General features: G+C 36.3%; 1 long non-coding RNA gene across 1 annotated transcript; it reads left to right on the plus strand.

Moving 5' to 3' along the window:
• The first annotated feature begins 853 nt into the window (after positions 1-853).
• LOC137046663 (uncharacterized) lies at positions 854-2,908 on the plus strand. The gene is made up of 3 exons (XR_010899022.1): positions 854-1,065; positions 1,175-1,264; positions 1,815-2,908. It is a non-coding gene; the product is annotated as an uncharacterized lncRNA (long non-coding RNA).
• Positions 2,909-23,432: the final 20,524 nt, after the last annotated feature.

Below are 23,432 nucleotides of genomic sequence, written 5' to 3' on the forward strand. Positions count from 1 at the left end.
GCGGCACAGTTCCACACACACACAAAATACCGGCAGTTCAATAGTGAAACTCGCAGCTCTTAAAGGGGCCACACTCTATTCCAGCTCTTAAAGGGTTAGTTCACCCAAAAATGAAATTAATGTCATTAACTCCTCACCCTAATGTCGTTCCTTACTTTTAAGACCTCCATCTTCACACACAGTTTAAGATATTTTATATTTTAGTCCCAGAGCATATGCAGTCAATGCCCACTTTACTGTCCATTTCCAGAAAGCTAATAAAAACATAATCAAAGTAGTCCATATGTGACATCAGTTGGTTGATTAGATTCTCTTGAAGCATCGAAAATACATTTTGGTCCAAAAATATCAAAAAGACTTTATTCAGCATTGTCTTCTCTTTCGTGTTCCTAAAAAAAGATTAAAACGGTTCGTGAATCAGTGAATTGATCGATGATTCGGATCGCCAATGTCACGTGATTTCAGCAGTTTGGGAGTTCGACACGCGATCCGAACTGCTGAAATCACGTGACATTGGCGATCCGAATCATTGATTAATTCACTGATTCATGAACCATTTTAATCTTTTTTTGAGGAACACGTCGTAGATTGAAAGTCATAGTTTTTGTGATACTTGGACCAAAATGTATTTTCGATGCTTCGAGATTCGAATTAACTAACTGATGTCACATATGGACTGCTTTGATGATGATTTTATGAAAGTGAATGTTTTAGGTCGGCATATAGCAGAGAATAGACTGGGCACACGACTACTCGTTTATGTATGGCATTTGCCATACCCTGGCATTCCACATTTTTAGACCTAACTGTTGATTCACTAATGAGTTGTTGTTGTAATTTAGTACGGTTGTGCTGGGGATTCTGTTTTGTGTTCACCATCTTCTAAACTTATTTCTGTATGCTCTACTTTTAAGATCAATTTAAGTTCATGCGAATTACAACAGTTCCTTTGAAACAAGTTGGATTACAAGTTCTTGGTGCAGTTGGACAAGCACTCCACCAAACTGTTGGAGGTCATCAGGAGCAAGGGAGGAGTCCACCAGGACATTGCAGGTTTTAGATGAGGTATCTGTGAATTTGATAATCAGTGGGATCCATGGCTGAATAGTGTTTTTTTTTTTTTTTTTTTTTTGTAATTATTTAATTTTAATTCATAGTTATTGTTCTTACTCAGACTGCAGACATCACCATCAGAAGAGAATGCATCCTCAAATCTCTGATCTACCTCGGCGAACCTTTTGCGCACCTTTTCAAAGAATACCAGGTAAGGGCATCTCTCTCACTTGCTCACACAAATAACACCTACAGACTAACATGGTCATAGTCTAGGTTTTCCTAGCCACTTTTAATAAATAGGGGTGTGATGAGAAACTCAGCTCACAAGATGAGATTTTAACACTATTTATGAGAAATCTTTGATGCTGAATTTTGAGCTGTGAACACTTAGACCATGTCCAGACGTACCAAAACAATCTTTTTTTTCCTTGTCTTCCCTGGAACACTGTCAAAATAAGTGTGTCCAAAGGAATCCATTTGCAAATGACTTTACACCTATATGCTATGTAAAATCCATGCCTGGTCCTCTCTCTTCCTTCACTGTCGTCGCTCCTCCTTTTATTCTCCCTTCACTCCTCTGTGAAAGCTCTAAAACCAGTGTGACGTGCAGTTGGCACTGATCATCCAATTACTTACCGGCCTCGCTTTGCTCTCACTCGTCACGCGCCTATTCAAGTTCAGTTTAGAGTGTATAAGAGCTGAAAATGGGAGAGTTCTGAAACTATAATGTACTTATTTTCTCTTTCTTTTTTATGCAGGAAAATGAGATTGAAGAACTGGAGCAAACAACCATGGCGATCTTTATCACTGGGAAAGAGGATCCTCTTCATCCACCAAAAGACATTAAAATTGTCATTGAAGGATCAGAGGTCCGGAACCTGCTTGCTATATTGCATACAAATAGGTTATATTTAAAGGTTTAGTTCGCCCAAAAACGAATATTCTGTCATTAAAGGTCCCGTTCTTCGCAATTCTATCTTTCAAACTTTAGTTAGTGTGAAATGTTGCTGTTAGAGCATAAATAATACCTGTAAAATTATAAAGCTCAAAGTTCAATGCCAAGCGAGATATTTTATTTAACAGAAGTTCCCTTTCAAAGCCTACAGCGAACAGCCGGTTTGGACTACACCGCTGCACTTCCTGCTGTAATGACGTCACTAGAACCGTTTGTTGACTAACCCTCCACCCACAAGAACACACAAAATAGGGGGCGTGGTCTCGTTGCTCTCCTACGTGGAGAAGAGCGCGCATTCAGCGCTTGCATCACCCCGTTATGGTAAGAGGCGGGACCTTTCCGGGCAAAGTGCGCTAAGCTGCTGTCCAATCACATCACGGGAAGCGCTGGCCCAATCAGAACTCTTTATGGGTCTTAAGAGAGAGAAATGACATTGGTGTCATTAAAGGCCTTTCTGAGCCATCGGATTTCAACTAAAATATCTTCAATTGTGTTCCGAAGATGAACAGAGGTCTCACAAGTGTCGAACAACATGAGGATAAGTGATAAATGACAGAATTTTTATTTTTGGGTAAACTAACCCTTTAAATGTAGAGCTTACAGCTCTGTATCAGAAACTGATGCAGTGTTCACTGTTCACTGTCTGAGGAGCAGTTCCAGGATTTGTCTCTGGTGTTCAGCTGAAAGAGACTGTTCATCATCATATACATTTATGGACATGAAATACATTTGTATCTTAATATTTTAATTGTATTTTAGGATGTTTTATGGTGAACTGTGTTGTCAGGACAAACATTCCTAATTTAATATTACTACTAATGTGATGTCATCAAGTGGTGATTTGATTATTTGTAACAAATTTGTATTTTTGTGTGAAGCAGACTGTTCTTCATACATGTGAACATGTTCATTGAGCAATAAATATAAATGTGTTCTAAAGGAAAGTGTTATGATAGTCATTGATCAAAATGTTTTAAAAGCTTTTTTTTTTTTTGATTATACATTTTAAATAATGACATCTTAATTTGAGACAACCTAAAATAATTAATTTACTTTGGCCTATAAATATTACTTTGTTTTAATTTAAATAATTAGTTTATCCCAACATAAAATAATGATTTGTTAGTTTGATCCAATTTAAAATAATTAGTTTGTTCCAATCTAAAATAATTAGTTTGATCAACCTTTAAAAAGTGGTTGCATGGATTTAAACTTTTCAAATTAAACTAAATGAAATTATTTACTTGAGTCAATGTAAAATATTTCGTGTGATCGATTACTTCAATTTTTTTAAGTTGATCCAAGGGTTTTATTTTTTCAGTGTAGGCAATTCAATTATCTTCTCAACTAAGGTTGGCATTTTTATTTCACCCATTTGCTCTCTTCATTTTTGACAAATCTTATTTTATATGCATGTATGCAAAGACTTTATATATAGGAAGATGGTGCACTCGATTACTTAATGGGATAAAGTGCAACACCCAATATGGCGATAAGCCCCACCTTCTAAACGAAAGTTCCAATCACTGATTAGAGAAGTCATCGCATCACTGCAGCTGCAGTAAGAAGCTCCGGTTCCCATAAAAACAGGCCATGTTCTGATGTTCATGATTCGAGCATATAAAAACCACATTTATAAGAACGTTGTTGTCAGATTTTATAAGTGATTTCAAATATGAAATTAAATCGTAAGCTTCGCATAGCCTACAGTTTTGGAGAATTGTAAGTTTCCCCATTCAAAGAGATAGAACTTGCACATGCCCGTTTCAAAGATGGCCACAGAGTGAAATGACTTGTCTTAAAGGGACTTGTGAATCTGCATGTTCAGAGCCTTTAAAAAAGTTGAAAACCCCCTAGGTTATAACAATGGGCGCGTTTACATGCACATTCTTAAGCTGATTATGCCTAATAAGCCGACAATGAACATGGTCATGTAAACGCGGTAACCTGTTTTCTTTTATCGGAGTAAGGTCATAAACGGCGTAAACCAGTCGAGACAGGTAGATTTTTGCCTCTTACCTCGATTTCGCACTGCATGTAAACGCATTAACCTGCTTTCTGTCAGCTTATTGAAATGTGCACGTGTGACAGGTGACAAAAAAGGCAAACTTACAGCAGATTTAAACGCATCCAGACAGAGCAAGTTAGCGTTTTGCATGCAATAAGGACATATATCACAAACGCAGACTCGTTTAAGACCCAGAAAATTGGAGATGTGTTCTTCTCATCTCATGCAGCAGAAGTAGAAGAGGTTCAGTCAAAACAGTTCATCTGTAACTGCATGAGGGATAATATAAGCCGCAAATCTCCCACTGACACAGTGCACGCTTTATTTAACATCACAACTGACGTAACATTTGAAAAGATCCGGACATTATTATTTTTGACGTCACTACAAGGAAATAACCCGGTTTATTAATAAAGTCATGTAAACGCAGTTTACTTGCATTGTCAGCTTACTGGTGTGCATGTAAACACACCCATTATTAACTAAAAAAAATATGATTATTAAAGGGAAATATTTGTGCTATTTGAAACCGGTTAAGATAATCTATGCCTGTCATCACTACATTCATATTACTGTAGCTTAACTAGTAGCTACCCGCTAGCAAGCAAAATCATCTGACAAATGTAAATAAGGGAAATTATTACATTTGTCAATTTAATTATTTAAAGAAAGTAAAAGTCCATTAGCTGCCGGAGTGAGCTAAGTATTAGATATACTGTAAATTAAACTGTACAGTTTGGGCTTCTGGCACATGCTAATCTTACGCGATTAGCATTCTCGAAGAGCAAGCCACCTAAAACCTGACTGAAATTTCAGCTTAAGAAGTTCAGTAGGTCTCCTGGCAGACAGTTCCTGGAGCCAAGTCAGCTCTCTGTCCCTCACTTCAAGCCAATGATAGAAAGTCAGAAATAGTGGAATCAGGAAATGGAACATCTGCTGACAGCATGACAAATCTTCATCACCAGCCCTCAGAAAATCTGTCCGTGGAGAAGTGAGAACTAAAAAGAGGACAGCGATGCTCTCGACAGCCAAAAAGATCACGGAAAAGAGATGGAAAGATGAAGTCCAAAAGCTGCCAAAAACCATCCAAACGCTATATTTGATGGGAAAAAAATGTTGTTCTAATGGCTTTCCCACATTTTATTTTAGAAGCGTTACAGCACTGCTCACAGATGGAGAGGGGCTCCCTGTGTTTTTTGTGTCAGGAGACGCGGTGTCGCTCAGCAACATTTCCTGACATGACTGAATGAGTAATAGGTTCCTGTGTTGCCCATTCCCTTAATCCACATTTAGCCTTACATTTGCAGACTATATGCCACAGTGCTGTTCGCTATCACAGTTAATGCTCATTTAAACCCACAGGGACTTCGCCACCTGCTAAATGGACTGCTGAATGCATGCGACTAAAGAAAAAGGCAGTGTTATCCACTAGCTATATGTTTAAGAGATATGTGGATAATGCTTTAAGTTCTCATTTTTAAATTTAATCTGCTTTATGGCTTGTTTGAGATGAAAATGTTCCTGCTGTTTGGCAGGTATATATTATATAATATAATCAAGCAGGAAATTATAATGACCTTCACACTATTCTTGCTTCATTTTGTTACCTTTGAATATTTTGTAATGGAGCTTCTTTTATAGTTGTACTATTTTGTCAAAATGGTAAAAACTCAAAATTTAGAACAGTCAATTTAGTCAAGTTAATGTAGGCTATATTGTGAAAAAAGGATATTCATACATGTACATTTAATTGTATTACATTGAAAACAATATTATGCATTGATATTAAAATGCTGGCCTATCAACCCGTAATTATTTTCATCTTCAGTCAGAAAACTGATAAATATTAAAATGATATACTAAACTTATAACATAAAGTATTAAATAAGGATATTTACTTTTTAAAGATTAGCTTAAAGCTACACTTTGTAACTTTTTTTTAGTTTATTCTTAGCTAAAAACACAGTTCTTTCAAAAATATATGTGCTCATTAATGCATATATACTTCTTTCAAGTAATAAAGTATTCTTGTAACTTTATAATATGCCATTGAAAATACATACGGGTGAGGGGTTCGAATGCCGGTCGCCATGTTGCCCCGCCATCTTGAAAGTACATTAGCCAAAGAGGGAGATATCCATAAATTCAAGCTTCGCCTTTCGCGTTTTAACACTCGATGGCACCGTGTCGAATGTGAAGAGGGGGATTGCCATGTTAATCTTGGACTAAATCAGCCACCGTAGGAGTTAAAACGAAATTAGAATTGAGAGGAACAGAAACTATTATTCACTGGATGGTCATATACCTTTTCACCGCTAGATGGGGGAAAATATCACACAGTGTAGCTTTAAGTGAGTGTTTCATGACAAAGGGGATCTAAATGTAAGAATTAGTATAGGCAGTAGACACAATTAATTATCCAACAAAAATATATAATATTGGCCAATAAACTATATGGTAAATTTACTGATCATCCCCATACCCAGCAAGCAATTTCTGCATTTAAAGGTGCCCTAGAATGATTTAAAACAGTATATTAAATTGTTCTCTGATATCTACATGGAGGGTATGTGGCTTAAGGAAAAATAAATGTCCAGATACAGTTTTACAGGTCCATTTACAACCCTATAAATTGTCCCTAGGATGTAATGCTCTGTTTTTGCCTTACTTGGAAGGGTCATGAATATTAATGTTGAGCTCTGCTCTGATTGGCTTATTTCAGCAGCTCACAGCAGTTCCGTAAAGCAGCTTGTGAGTCCTGACCGTCCTGACAGAACACAGACCGACTAAATAAAACTTTAAGCAAAACATCTCAAATGGAGATTGATAAAATGCAGCTTACTTGTTTATTGGTGTTTTCAGATTATCTGCGCGCGAGAAAGAGCTTGCGTTCGTGCGGTTGCCTACATTTTAGACTTGTCTTTTTTCGTCAACAGAATTTCATGTTTATATAACGTTAGTCACAATGTAGGCTAACGTTACACAGTGACTGTGATGTAGCTTAATCTGAAATACAAATAGGCAAAAACATCATAGAAAACACCATACTTCAGTTCTCAAAAATATAAATATATAACTTATATTTTTACAAAATGAATAGCCTTGTCAAATGACTATCGTTTTAACTTATATGGTGGAAAAGGTGACGTTTGCTAGAAGGATCGAGTGAACGATCTAAGCAAAGTATCCACGATTGTATTTTGTAATACAAACTAATATTACCCTGTCATTAGACATACTATTTAGTTTTGTATGGTACTTGGTGTTTCCTATTGTTACTGTACTAGCATCTTGCGTTATCTAGACAATGCGGTCTCTCTAAGAAATTTTCAATTTAATCAGAAATTGTTTAAGCAGTCAATAAGTGGATAAATCGCTACTTACTGCTTGCAGCAATACAGTTGTAATTGCCACTTTCTTCAGTTTAAGACGCTGAGCGAAGCTTGCTTGAAATGGGCCGAACAATCTTGAATTAAAATGTTGTGGTATCAGATTATAAACATCAACCATGGCTGTTGACATTTTTTATCTGTGGGAAGGATATGTAAAGTCCTCAGATCTCCTGAACAGCCTAAAACATGAAGTGTGTCCATGCGAGCAGCTTGTTTACCTGATGATTCACTCCATTTCCGCCTGACAATGCACATATTTGGACAGATGCAAATGTTGGGGGCGTGCATATAAATTATCCCCAATGCTTGCGTCACTGTTGGGTTTATGTTGAGAAGCACTTTTTATTCTGTGGAGTTTTGGATTCACGAGATTTACATAATAATTAGGAGGCAATGGTGTTTGAGACTCACAGTATGTGATGTCCATGTACTGAACTCTTATTATTTCGCCATGGCAAGGTTAATTACATTGTTTCATTCTAGGGCACCTTTAAAAGACATCTAATAGTGTCCCAAGACTAGTCATCTAGACCATGAACATGTCAAAGAAATGAAACCAAAAACATTATAAATCACTGTTGACTTTGCTTATATGATGGGATACCACATAAATTATTTTGGCCATAATGACATGTAACCAATTTCAAGGATATTTGGCTAAAAGTGGGTTACTCATAGCCAGACTATATTGGGTCTATAGTTAACTGAGACTGTGAAATTATGGCTATTGCTTGCTGGGTATTTTTGCATGGTCTATATAACATTCATCCCAAAAATCACTGAAAAAGAGCTGAGGAGAGAGCTTTAAATTGGAGTCTGAATCATTTGACATTTTAGCTCCGCATATCACAAGGAGTCAAACATATGTGGGTGAAGTCATCAGCACAAATTAGTTACACTTTAAAAGATGAATTATCATATGCTGTGGTGTCACAAACCATAGGTTTCAGAGATTATTCAAATAGTGAATAAGTGACATATGGCCAATATGAATATCTATCATAAATATAAACACTTATTTGTCAAGCTTTGACTCTTAAAGTATTTTCTAAAAACAGAAAATATAAACAGGGGAAGGTAAAGAAGACAAAGATGCAGCAGAATAGAGTGGTGCAGGTATGATGTCACTTTGTAGGCCAACCATCAATTAGCATCACACTGGTTCTCTCAAGAAAACCATAGGCTTTTGGATTATCGCAAACAACAAGCTCTGTGATCAACAAAAGTTTATGATACTTACATGTTTTCTCTGTCAAGATAATTATCACAGATGAACACAGCTTTTATTAATGTGATAAAAACAACTTGTAAGATTTACTTGATAAAATCTTTGTAACAATTTGCACTCAGTTTTTCTAAGTAAAATTTACTGCTGCAATATCAAGTACAACTTACTTGCCAATATCAAGTAAAATGTACTTAACTATAAATGTAACATTTGCAAAGACATTAAGTAAATGTTACTTAATTATATTTAACTTAGCATGTTGTATTTATTAAAGGTAATCAAGTAAATTTTATAAATCTGTATTATTTACTCTTATGAAGTAATTAAGTAGATTTTATAATGTTTGTCCATTTGACATTTTGAATTACTTAGTTGAATTAATTTATATTACTCACTATTATTATGTAAATGTTGCTATTTTAAACCAAATAAATGTAATAATTTTCTCTGCATCAAATACATTTATCACAAATCACACATAAATACAATGAAGTTGAACAGTTTATTATGTCAAAATTTACAATTAACCATTAAATCAGTAATGTTCACATCAACTGATTAAGTAGTTAAGGTACATTCATTATAATTTACAATAACTGTAGAATTAACCATGTATGGTTCAACTAAACATCAGCAGCCAACAGTGGCATAACTAACATTAAAGGGTTAGTTCAGCCAAATATGAAATGTATCACATTTGAGTCCAAAAATAACAAAAACTACGACTTTATTCAGCATTGTCTTCTCTTCCGTGTTTGTGTTCAATCCTCAAATAAAGATTTCAAACGGTGAAGAGAAGCCAATGCTGAATAAAGTCGTAGTTTTTGTTATTTTTGGACCCAAATGTATTTTGGATGCTTCAAGAGACTCTAATTAACCCACTGATGTCTCATATGGACTACTGTGATGATGTTTTTATTCCCTTTCTGGACATGGACAGTATAGTGTGCATTTTGGATGCTGAAATTGTATTATAGTGTGCATACACTTGCATACGCTCTCGTACTAAATATAAAATATCTTAAACTGTGTGTGAAGATGAACGGAGGTCTTACGGGTGTGGAGCGACATTAGGGAGAGGAGTTAATGACAGACATTTCATTTTAGACTGAACTGAACTAACTTAACCCTTTAATGACGAGCACATGCATAGTCCAGCTGAAACAGAATGGTCACTTTTCCTTAATGCTCATTCATCGACTGGATCCTCTCAATCAGCTCCATGGACACTGCGACTGTCCTCCTGCATACAGTTTGTAAGAAAGAAAGAACACAATTCCATTTAAGAAATAGAATTACATTTATAACATTACATTTTATTTTCATTAAAAAGGTGACCGGACCTTCATGTCGTTAGCTCACTAAAATAGAATTGCTGACATTAATGCACTTGTTGCTAACGTTATACATCAATGCTTATTTGGTATCAGAGTTCACCTGCCATCCAAACTTTCCTTCTTTAGTGCAGAGTGCAGACTAACTTATGCTTTGATAAAATAATTGCTGTGAAATTTTCAGTGGATATAAAAACAACTTAGACACTTTAAAAAATGCTAACATTAGCTAGAGGACACACACACAGGCAGCCAGCACTTAATCACGGCCAGCTAACATTAAATTATTTTGAAGTTAACCAGACAGGGTGACTTTTTCTACAAGAACGTGGCTAACTACATTTAATTCCCTCTATCTTTGACTAAACACCAGTCTCAACTTTATAGAAGTGGATAAAGCTTTAGCTTTAGCTACCGTTATTGTGATTAAAACTCACTTTTAGTCAATTTTAAACCGTAACGTCTATGCAATAATCAAACCATCAAAACGAAGTACATCGTTATCACAAATCTAAAATAGAAAAGTCAGAACTTACCGAGAATAAGTCAGCCATGTAAAAGCGACATCCCAAACCGACCGTCTCTGCCTCTGAACCGGGATCTTTTTGAGCAACAACAAAAACGGGCAGGCAGATTCAAACACACTTTGCTTTTCAGATTAAAATTTACTTAGTATTTTTAGGTGAATGTGCTGTGACTATAAAATATTAAATACTATTTGTAAATATATGGTAAAATGTACTCTTTCTTCTCAGTTAATTTATTACATTAATAAATTGTGTAAATTTTACATAAGATATATAGTTCCAACTTAATCTTGATTTTACAATGTATAAATTACATGAATTAATGTAATAGATTTTACAATACCACAAAGTCATTTTTTTCAGTGTTGGCAAAAGTAAAAGGCTAAAGATAGACTATAAACGGACTACACCGTCCCATGGTTCTGTTTTTATCTAAAAACATTTTCCCAAAAGGTTTGAGTTAGACTAGATTATAAGAGCACAATTATGAGCATAACGAGACTGTAAAAGTGGACGGTTTACCTTTTCAACGTAATACAGTTTAATCCCCTCGACAGCATCTGTAGTCCTATTTTTCAAGACACATAACAGCTTAAAAAAAATCAGTGGGGTAATACTGATGTATTTTATGTTGTAAAATAAAATGTGAAAATTTCTTGAGCTTGTGTTCACCACAGACCTTATTTCAGCCATTTAACCAAAATCCCATTCAAAAAACCATTAACTGTGGGATGGGGGTACCGGAAGTGCTAAAATGTAAGAAGCTAACTTGCTTCTTTGTTTTGTCCTACAAAGTGATGTCATATACCTGCACCATTCTAATACATAACTTTATCTCTGTTCTATACTTATTATGGGCTTTATGCCAAACACCACATGAACAGAAAAACAGTATCATTGCATTAGCATGTCAGATGGCAGTGTTAACGGCAGTATGAACGGTTGGCAAAATCTATGGACTAGTTAAAATAGCTAACGGTAGTTGTTATTATTGTTGCTATTTTATTCATTTTAAATGTTTAAATGTTAATGAGAAGAAAATTCTTAGAGCTTATAAAGGTTTTAGATATGAATCTGCATATATGAGTACATATATATATGTATATCATATATGCACGTTTGCAATACAGCCCATGATGGATGGAAAGCCAAGTGACAGGTCCTTTTTCTTCTTCTTTTTTTCCCGCATTATTATTTCAAATGTGGGGGCAACTGAGCTTTGCATAAAATACCTATGAACTTTTTTAGCTGAAATATAGTCCCTTTTTCTTTCTTTTTTTATTATTATTTTATATTTTTTACTTTACTTCATTTGATGGATCCCACTCATTAAACAACTTTAGTCACATGAGTGGGAGGACGTTGTAAGGGAGGGCAAATTTATGCACTATTGACAGAGGGAACGCAATTGCATCCCTGTTCTCTAATGACTGTAATCAAGAACCGAGAAATATGGAGAGTAGGCCATTTCAGACACGCTTAATTATTGCTCAAGGTTAGTTATCCAGTTAATGGGACATTTGGGATATAAAGATGGTGTAATATGCAGTGATTCTAAATCTAATATTATAACTTGTGTAGGAACAAGCAGATGCATTGCTTGTTTTCAACTCGCCAAAAATATTAATAAAGCATTCTGTTTGTCCTAATTGATAAGTTTTATTACACTGCTAATAAATTGCATTGAATTTGATACTCGGTGAAAATAGCCCATTGCTTGTATTAACAATTTTGTAATGACAGACAACCAATCGTAAGTGCCTCAGTACTTACCTCATTAAATATTCATGGCTTTGTACAGGAGAGCAGACACTCTACCGCGGTGTTTGGGTTTGAAATCAAAAAAGTGGGAATCCTTTTGATAAGCGGCTGACTGCAAACGCGATAAACTAATGAGATGCCTATTTTGTATTATGTTTTCGACCACTTATAGTGTGAAATATTGAAACAAAAATTAATTGAACATTTTATTGTAGGAATCTATCAGACTATTCCTTATTACTGGAGTTAATAAATCAGCTGTCTCCTTGAACTGGAAAAAGATCCGGTTTATTTACCTTTATTATGCATCAAACAAAATACAAGTGACCTACAGGCATAAACGTTACTGTAAGAATCCAAAATAATCCAAGATATTTAATATTTGACTTTGAACAAAGACATTTGTTTTACTGTTTTCCACCACCCTCTCTCTTATCAGGGGGGCCATTTGGGATTCCTAAAGACAATAGCCACATTTCCACCGCAGGAACTTTACCCAGGATCCAGGAATTTTGGGTGGTACTCGGTGTGTTTAGACCGCAGGAACCAGGGTCTAACTGAAGTTCCGGGTAAATATTTCCCCCTCCAAACGGCCCTGCTCGCGAGGTAGTACTTTTTCAAAGTTCAGGAACTTTCAAGGGCGGGACTTGGGCGCTGAACATGCTGATTGGTTGAGCTCACACAGCATTTTATTTCAACCGGCATTTTTAAAAGTCTTTTGTGAGGATCATTCTGTGTTCAGTAAACATCAAGTCTTGCTCTCTGTCTGATGGCGCGCATTCATCTCAGCCATCTCACGTTCAATGTCCATAATAGCTGATAATAATATACATTGTCATTTTAAATCTAGCTTTACAACCTTTCTGAATATGCTGCTCTTTTCTGTCGTTGTTAATTACCTCTTTAGTAACCCTATACATAACCAGCAAAAGCAGCACAGCTTGAATCTCTTCCATACTCGTTATTCATTTTTTACAGTCTATTTTTCACCATGTTAACGACCTAACCAATTACTTTTAAGTGTGCGTCCTTACATGACGTGACAGTGCACGCCGCGCTCATGTTGACAAGAGAGGAAAGTTTATTTTTCTGAGGGGTAAACTTTTTATTTCGTAAGTTATAAAGATAATGTTGGAATAATTACACAGCGTATATTCCCCCAGGCAGTTTTTACTTTAACTGCGCCTGACAGAATAATTTTTTTTTTCTGAGATGATTATTACACTTTACAACAGATAAATAGCTTATATAATACTGTATTAGTCCTGGTGGCCGTTAAGAGTTGCTATGGCTACAGTAAACAGATTCCAGCTGCTGGAGAAAACAGCCTTGACATTTTTGATGCGGCAGACAAACTGCATGTGACAAAATGATTGCGATTGAAAGTCATCACATGTAAACACCAGATCGGTTTAGATAACGTACAGCAAACAGTCCACTAAATCTTTCAATCGGTACAAAAAATGTCATAATTTTTTGTTCATTTTTGTGGTCGAGCAAAAATGATTACTGTCCGTCACTGACTTGGAGGAGCAGTCGCGCGCAGTCCTACATCACCGGACTAATTTGCCTAATCGTCACGGGACTTTAGATTGCGGTGGAAACGCAGACAGTTGCAGGTCTGGGGGGGAGAAAAGTTCCTGTAAAAAAGTTCCTGGTACAAATTGTTCCGGGTAATTTTGGTGGAAACGGGGCTAATGTAATGTTGAGGGCCTGTAGGCCAAATGGTGCCACACCTGTAGTACAGTGGGGGAAGTTTGGTCTGATTGGTCAGTTTGAATGTCTCAGGGTTTCAGTCACTTGGTCAAGGGATAGATAAAAGAAGATTGCAACTGTTGCTCTGGGTCTTTTTCTCTTTGCTCTCTCTTTTTCTCTGGCTGTCTCTTCTAGGGGCCTTCTTTGGCTCTTCTCTTTGCTCTCTTCTTTGCTCTTTGCTCTCTTCTTTGTCTCTTTCTATCTTTCTATCTCTCTCTATCTCTCAGGTAACATTCTATACATGCTGGGTATGATTAATGGTATGAGTTTTTATCATCTCATTAATCTATTTTGTAACTATTTTAAGTGTAACCATAACCAGATTTTGTCATTAAATTCTTTCAATTATGAATGATTTGCTAACTAGTTTTGGTTTGGTATTGACTTTGAAGTGCTACTGCAATACAATATAGTCACATTAAAGGTGCATTATGCAGCTTTTGTCCACTGGAGGGCGCCTATGCAAAACAAATACGTAGTTTGATGACGCAAAATGTGAGCGCAGCATCTTGGGAGATGTGGTCTTCTCATCACAGCCGGTGAAAAATAGGACTCGAAATCACGTTCATGCATGCGGTTATTAACGTTACTGTAGTCTAAAGCAGATCCACCCTTACATTACTATTAATAAAACATACATTTTAATTTAACTTATTTTTTCACACAAGAAAAGAAATGTAACAAAAACTAATATTACAGTATTATGTAAAATAAAAATGCATTTGTTGCAATAATGAATTTAATGCAAGTTAATGTTACGAATGACCTTGTGAAAAGCCATGTAACTACAATGACTGGTGCCACTTTGTATGTGGACATTATATTTTAGTGAATTTCTCTATCATACATGTCAGTTTTAAAGGTGTTATGAACTGCTTTTTTATTTATTTTATACTGTTGTCTGAGGTCAACTAACGATGTTTGTGTGGTTTTTACATTCAAAAACATCATAACTAATAAGAAATAGGCTATTTTCTACACTGGTTTTGAGGCTCTCTCCAAAACGCTGGGTTTTGATGGGCGTGACACACTGGAACCTTGGAAGTAAACGCCTACGGCTAGGATTGGATAAGATTTGCATATTTAATGAGCTTAAGCTCCCCTGTCAGTTCAGGGAGAGGAGAGAGGACGAGAGAATAAGGGAGAAGCAACCAGATGATTATCTCAATCATAGGGCTTGTGAAAGTCTTTATCAAACAAACACAATGTTTTATTTCTCATCGACCCGCGATTGATTGGACTAGAATTTTATATTACACATAGCCTGCAAGATCGGACAATATAAGCGCGAACCGTGCGCACACATGATACACATTTGGCGCCCGCGCCGCCCTTCAGATGTCAACAAGAGAGAGAGAATAGCAGAACAAGAACAGAATAAGAGATTGATCGGCCTGCCGGGCTTTTCGAGCCCTGGCCCGTATGTGTCTGAGACCAGCGGGCTGAGGTATATTCGTACACATAGGCAAAACGATCTATAACAATGCAGTAGGCCTACTATTACATATCAAAACACGTTTTACTCACATGTGTTGCACCATTCCTGTAGGATCCAAATCCAGCATCAACCGGAGATTTGTTTACAAACGATCCCTGCAGTGAACTGAAGTGAACATGTCTTCCCCACGTGAGCTGAAACTTCATTTAAAAAAAATTCAACCACTCATTCCTAATATTAGGATCCGAAGGAAGCTTTTGCAGCGACAGGAATAGCGTAATATCTTAAACTTCCTCTATATTGTTGTTGACCAGGCAGCTGCTAGCACGAGCCCTCCATGGGTGAGCTACTGAACTACATGTGCTCATCATTATTCTGTAGAGGCGGTGTTTCGTTCCAATAATAACCAACTGCAGAACCGCAGAACCCATATACTTCACTCACAACGGTCTGAGGACCACAGCGCTACGCCACAGTCTCATGCCGAAAGTGGGCGGAGTTAACGAAAACTAAACAATCGGCACGGCGGCAATAATAACCTGTGTTGTGGTTTTAATCTATCAAGTGTATTTGTGTTGTGTATTTGATCCATCGTTGTTGTATTAACACTTTATACAGAACGTGGCTCTATTTTTTTCTAATGCGCTTTGCTTTACGATGTCTATCGCGTCTGTTGATATGGTCTTGCTTTAAATCATAGACCGTAAAAAAATAAATAAAATAATTGTTTGTGATTTTACTTTGTTGTTGGCGCCATATTTTTTATTTGCTTTTATCGGATACTGACCAGTGTTTTATGTGTTTTTCCCACTAATTTATAGAGGCACTACGATTTGGAGAGGATCAGCTTTACTTAATGTACATCAATGCAAGACATTCTGCAACAGTTTCTACTGCCCAGTGTTTTAAACTGACCAGATGGCACAGTACACCTTCATATTCAATTCAAAAAGCAGCTGTCCATGGAGGTATGACGGTTTTGAGTTATTTGTTTATACACAGTGGCAAGAAATAGTATTTATTTGTTGTCCCTTTTGAATTAGTTGGTTATAAAGTTTCAAGTGTGTGTGTGCGTGTATATATATATATATATATATATATATATATAGTGCTTAAGCTAACAAAATACAAACACTATTTCATGTGTTTGAATGTGTCCTATTAATTGAATACACAACCAAGCATTATATATCTGTTTGATTTTGTTGCAGTAAATTGACAATCAGAATGTCACCCCAGGACAATGGAAGCTGATCAAAAACAAGGTTAGTTTTAAAAGGCTCTAATAAAGACATAAGCTACTTATACAGATAGTGTGTTGTTATATGTCATATTTTTCAGGGATGTTTTTATTCTATAATGTTTGATTATTTTACACTGTTCCACAACAGTTGGATGGCTCTATTGACAGTACGATCTTCATGTTAATGGAAAGAAGGAGATGGTAAAACTTTTTTTTTTTAATACAAGCTTCTCTTCATTAGGATAAAAAACATGAGGGCTTTTAACACTTGAAATAGTAAACTCCGGCTATACAGAATCCTGGGTTATCTTGCTTCACGTTTCACACTGATCATCATTTACCCGAGATGAACAATTAATCCTCGGTATTCATACACTGCCATTCCACACTGTACTTTAATAAACCATGGGATAACATATGTACAGTATCAGGGTCACTGACAGACACTGCACTGCACACAATATGTTTTCATAAATGCTCAAGCTTTGCATGTCCTTGTATTACAAGTTTATCCTGAATGGACATTTCAGACTATACAATAATTTAAATGGTCTCTTCTTTGCTGCAGTTGCGTTTTCTGTTTGTATTTGATGTTTTTCCTCTTCAATGCTGACTTTATTATTTATATAGAATGCACAGTGTTTCAGTGACTGTCCAAAGCACGTAAATATAAAAGTGTGAAATGTTACTTTACCCGAGGTTAAAAGTGTTTTTAGAATGACTATAAGCTCAGTGTGAAAAGCCCTATGAAGTGCTTGCCTTTGATTTCTGTATACATTTTGAACTGAAAATGGTTAATTAATTTGATTGTGATAGGGTATAATTTAGGTCAGAAATATAGACATGAGAAACTGAATTTCACAACTTTATTATACATGCTACATCCTGACTTCAACACACGATATTGTTAAAATACTTCCAACATTTCATCCTTTTTTTTGGTACCCTTTTGCATTTCTTTTGGAGCCACGGATCACAGAAGAGGTCTGCACTGCAGTTGAAGGACTGTGGAACAACCAAAAGTTTTCAACAGTTTAGTGGAAGAGCCCTGATTTCTGAAATTTAAGAGTGTAAGACTAGGAAAAAGCCCTTCAACTTTCACAGGCTGAATGGTTGACCGACAACTGGCCAAAGATACAGTTGTCAATGTTTATAGAGGTTACACTCTAAAAAATGCTGGGTTAAAAACAACCCAAGTTGGGTTGAAAATGCACCAACCCAACAATTGGGTTGTTTTAACCCAATGGTTGAGTTGTTCTTACCCAGCAATTGGGTTGTCTTAAGCAACATTTAACCCAACCACTGGGTTAAAACAACTCAACCATTGGGTTAAAACAACTCAACCATTGGGTTAAAACAACCCAGTTGTTGGGTTGGTGCATTTTCAACCCAACTTGGGTTGTTTTTAACCCAGCATTTTTTAGAGTGTACATTTATTTTAGATTTAATTTGTCATGTACCTGCTGTGCAATAACTTTCAACTAAGTTCAATTTATTCCCCCTTGGTCTGATTGTGTATTTTTTAAAGCAAACCCAAGCTAGTATATGATGCTACTTAAGGGGATTTTTAAGAAACATTTTATAAAATTAAACAATTTCTGTGTGTTTTGGGGTTTGATTAATCTGAATCATGGATAACAGTGTACAATTGTGTAATGTATATTATGTACTATAAAAAAAAGGTTTATTCTGAGATGCTTGAGTAAAAAATAAAATATTGTGTCATAAAAATAAATGTTCAAATGCTCAATCTTTGTTTTCATTTTTTGTGTGTTAAGCTTTGTGTTCAGTTTATCTAATATAATATTTAAGGCATAATATAAATAAAAATTATAATAATAGCAACTTTTTACTTTAAAAACGTTACAATGGTTTTTTATAAATAATTTTTTTAACGTAAATTATTTTATTTTGTATTGATATCCAGTATTGTTTATTTTAAAACATATTTATATGATTTAACTATGAGTGAGTATATCTATCTAGCCTATCATCTCTCTATCTATCTTCAATTAGAACTTATTAATTAAATACTTGACATTATTAACATTGTTTAAACTTTAGGCTTGAAACGCTCCAAATAGAGCAATGTATACGAAGATAAATCAGCTCCGCCCACTTCCGGTGTCATGACAAATCCTGTCCCCCTGTGAAATCGTGTCCGCAAGGACCCCCCAGAGCAATTCTATTGGCTGAAAGAAATTTTAATAGGTAATCTGTTAATTACAGGTGGACAGGATTTGTCATGACACCGGCAGGAGACTGTGCTGTGGCGTTCATGGTGGCGCTGTTGTCGTCCTCAGACTGTTGTGAGTGACGTCGCGCACTGACGTCAGTATGAAGCACAGGACCGTTTGCTGAGCCTGGTGTATATAAAAGCTTTTCTTTGACTAACAAGGAAGTTTTCAGCTCTGAAACTTAGAGGATATCGTCATATTAGAGCCGGATCTCACGAAAATGCATATAAATAGTAAGAGTTTGCAATCTCGTGGAATGTATACGCCAAAATTTGTTTTGGCGTACGTATGGTACGCGGTTTTTCGCGTGCATATGAGACGCACTTTATGGCGTATTATACATACGAACCCCCCACCACCCTAAACCTACCCAAAGCGTGTCATATGCACGCCATAAAGTGCGTCTCATATGCACGCGAAAAACCGCGTACCATACGTACGCCAAAACTCATTTTGGCGTATACATTCCATGAGATTGCAAACTCGTACTATTTATATGCATGACCATGAGATCGTGTTGCATATTACCATGATCTTTTATATATCAAAAGCTCAAGGAAAAGTTGATTCCTCAATTCATCACCCCTTTAAAGACAACAACTTCTTGGTATTTAAAAATTACTCTACATCATATTATTGCGCAAGTGTCGTGGTGCTTTGTCAGAGGCCCAGGTGGAAGACAAGAATAAAGTTGAATAAGGTCATTGTTTGATTTTTTTATTTTTTTTTTGCACACAAAAACTATTCATAAAATTATTGTAGAGATTGTAGTGAGATGGACTTTTTAATGCTGTCTTTTATGGGTCATGAGAGAGGAAATGTCATTGCTGCTAATGGGGACCTTTCTGAGCCATCGTATTTCAAAAAATATCTTAATTTGTGTTTCGAAGACGAACAAAGGTCTTACGGGTGTCGAACGACATGAGAGCAAGTAATTAATGACAGAATTTTCTTTTTTGGGTGAAATAACCCTATAAAGCATGTTTATCAGGCATTTTGGGAGACACAACAAGGACATAGGGAAAGAAAATGACATATCAATATTCCTATAAAATATAAAATATTATTATGAAAATGTTGCAAACTGTTACTAACATTTTTCATTACATGTTGCTCCAAGAACACATTAATATGAAAAGTAGAGACAGTGTATATACATTGCATTGAATAATAAAACCCACATATGGCCATTTTACCCACATATTGCAGTAAAATGGTAGCCTGCAAGCCAGACCCACATCAAGATGTTTGTCTACACTTGCGGGCAGATTAAATTTGCTGCCGCTAGGGTGTTTCTTATGCTCTAAACAATGTAATGACATTAAAAATGATTAAGAGGTTAAGAAAACCAAAAACTCCTGGATCACCTCTACTTTCAACTAAACCTGCAAACATTTGCAATGTTGACTGATAGTCTTTGGTTTTCCCATCTTTCGTAGCCAGCAGGAGGGAGACGTGCAGTAGCTGGTTCTGTCAGTGCGCTCTGACCAGCCTTTGACAGGAGCTTGCCCTGTCTCTCTGGAAGCACGAGTTCTTCCGATCGTCCTACATTGAACATCAGTTCTGCTGAGGTCTTTTGTGATGCCTCAGGCATTTTTGCTGTCTGCCTCATCAGGAGAATCTGCAGACACACACACACATTATCCTGTGTTTGTTTGGGACTTCCTGGATGCTACTGTAAAACTTTCTTTTAAAACATTTTGAGGTCAGTTCTTTTTGGGGAAACTTTCTGACCACTCTCAAACTTTTTGAGAACTGACTCTGCAATTCACTTCTAAATCTTCGATGGAGTCTTCTCATAGGTCTGTAAATCCAACATTTTATTGTTATCTGCACCATTGCATTATCATTATTTATTTGTTAATGATAATCAAATTTTTCTTTGATTTCACACCCACACACCTTTAATGTGTGCAATTTTAGCAGTTGTTATACTGTCTACTTGCTTGTTCTATTCAGTTCTCATTCCACTGAAGGGGGATTCTGAAATCCACTGCCGCTTCAATATACCTGTATATATTTATATCCTAAATAACTTCATAATCAAAACTTTAATCAATATTTACCTTCCTATATTATTATAATGATTCTATCCAGTTATGATTTTGCTTTTAGTTTCTTGTTTTCTAAAGTGTATATTTAGTCTCTGAGGAGTGACTGAGGGTCTGGCCTAGAGATGTGTAATGTGTCACTAAACACTTGCCACAAGGTCGTGTGTTTGGATTTTGGAGGTATCACACACCCCTAACATGTCAGGAGTGCAGTAACAGCGTTTGCTCACTCAGCCTGGCTTCCAGAGATGAAATATGGATTTGTCTTTAATTTAAAAAAATATATATATTATTCCTTTTATATTTCCTTTTGCTGAAACACTAAAGACTCAAGATGAATATTGCCTGTACTATTGTGTGTCCCTCTCACTGAAAGAAAGCACATGCTATCAGTATGTTTTGGTAAGAACTGGTTAGAACTGGAGCTTAATCAGCTCCAACCTTGGAGAGACTGTGTATCTGTGTATGTGCAATATTCTGTGTTACAGATCAGAATGGTGTACAATAGGCACCCTAAGAGATGGGTGGACTTGTTGTTTTGAGCAAGCTGGCGCCTGCTCCAGATCTGGAAGGTCACTACGGGCCTAATTCTGGAGTGAAAGCATCAACAAGTGACACGTCAGTGGAAACGTGCATCAGATTAACTGACATGAGTGTAAATTTACCATGACTGTGCATTCGCTCTGAGCCAATCAGAAGCATCCACATTTCAGTAATGACGTGGATAAGACCTTGAAAACGGTATAACTGTTGGGACAATTGTATGTACGATAGGGCGAGGCAACGAACGGTGAGAGAGGGAGCGCGGCCTACAAACTCCTTGTGAGACTTGAAGCTGGCTTCTGCTATTGAAACTGCAAACTATTCTCAGTAAATTTTTATTTTAATTAATTGCAATCTTAATTTCTTCACTACTGGTCCTGGGTCATAAGCTGTTAACCCCTAACACCACTTTTCATTTTCGTCTAGAGCTTCTGTTAAATAACACTTATAAACATCAATGATTGGTCAGGGAGAATGACATCAATGACAGCGATTGGTCAGGGAGAATGAGACCCAGCAAACACTAAACCAATTTACAACTAAAACTCCCTTCTCTTGATGCTGTCTGGTATTGTAGTTATTGTTGTGTTTACACTATGTTTGCAATTACGTGGTGCCGTAAGTTTGGTAGACTGGATAATAATTATCATCTAAAGCATTCATTGAGATAGTTGTAAACATAAGTAAAAGGTGGCCATAGGGGTGCAATTTGGGGGCTGGGTGCAATTTTCTGTTTTAGCTATTTGGTTTTCTCCTGTTTTTTGTTTTCTTCCAGAAAGGCATGGCTGCAACAATAGTTTCCATTTATTGGTGTTTTTATTTTAATCAGGTAAGCTATTTTCCCCATATCAACATTGTTTTGCAATTTGCATTTAATTAAATGGTTTGTTTGGCTTTGCAAAACCTCCACGTGTTCTTGGAGTGCTGAAATTGGAGAAGGAGATCCAACCGCAACCTTTTTAACTTCTCCCTGATGCTAGATTGGAAAGAGAAAGGCTGATTTTAAGGTTGGTGAAAATTTGCCAAAGACAGGCATGACTGTTTAGACAGGAAGCTGGCAGGAAATGAAGACCAGGAGGACATATAATGCTAAAACTCTCTTAACAAAGTCACACACATGGATTACATAATGCAAACATGAGTGATCGGGACAAACATTTTGATAAATGACAAATCCTTTAACCCTTAATTAAACTATGTCAAGCTCATACAGTTTTTTAAACAACCATTTCTTTCTAGGGTTATACCACATATGTATTTAAGTTATCTGAGCTAATTGACTCTTTTTTCAGAGGAATATTACATTTTTATCTGTGCATCTCAAAAACATTATAGACTAGCACTTTATGTGGATTATGCTTATGTGCTTGGAACAGGGTTTAAAAGTCAATTTATTGACTTCTTAAAATTACTCACAAGTCATTAGGGGCAACTAAATGCCAAACTGTGAGTGTTGGCGAAATTAGTAAATTTGGTGGGTCATTGCAGAAGCAAAAAGTCTCATGTCTCATGAATAGTGGTAACCATAGCAACAAGCATCCAAAGACGTGTATCCAAAGTACTCATATGCCCAGTTGCATAGATAAGGCTTAAGCCTAGTCCCAGATTTAATTGCATGTTTGAGTTGTTTTAACTGAAAGCAACTTGCACTGACATAAAATTTTATATAAAAACTTGACATTCATTTTTGAGTCACTTTGACAGTGAATAACTTTACATCTGAGGCATTTAAAGACTCAATTTGTCCATTGTTTATTTCTAAAGAAACACGACAATGCATAAAAGGCTCCATTACCTTGTATCTTACACTATCGCCCCGTAGAAGCTGTTTTTGTAAAAATAGGCTAACGATTGCGTCATAACCAACCCGACTCTGTCGCACAGTTGAGAAATTATACCATATC

Source organism: Pseudorasbora parva, chromosome 18 (genome assembly GCF_024679245.1).
Source record: "Pseudorasbora parva isolate DD20220531a chromosome 18, ASM2467924v1, whole genome shotgun sequence".
Taxonomy (NCBI): domain Eukaryota; kingdom Metazoa; phylum Chordata; class Actinopteri; order Cypriniformes; family Gobionidae; genus Pseudorasbora; species Pseudorasbora parva.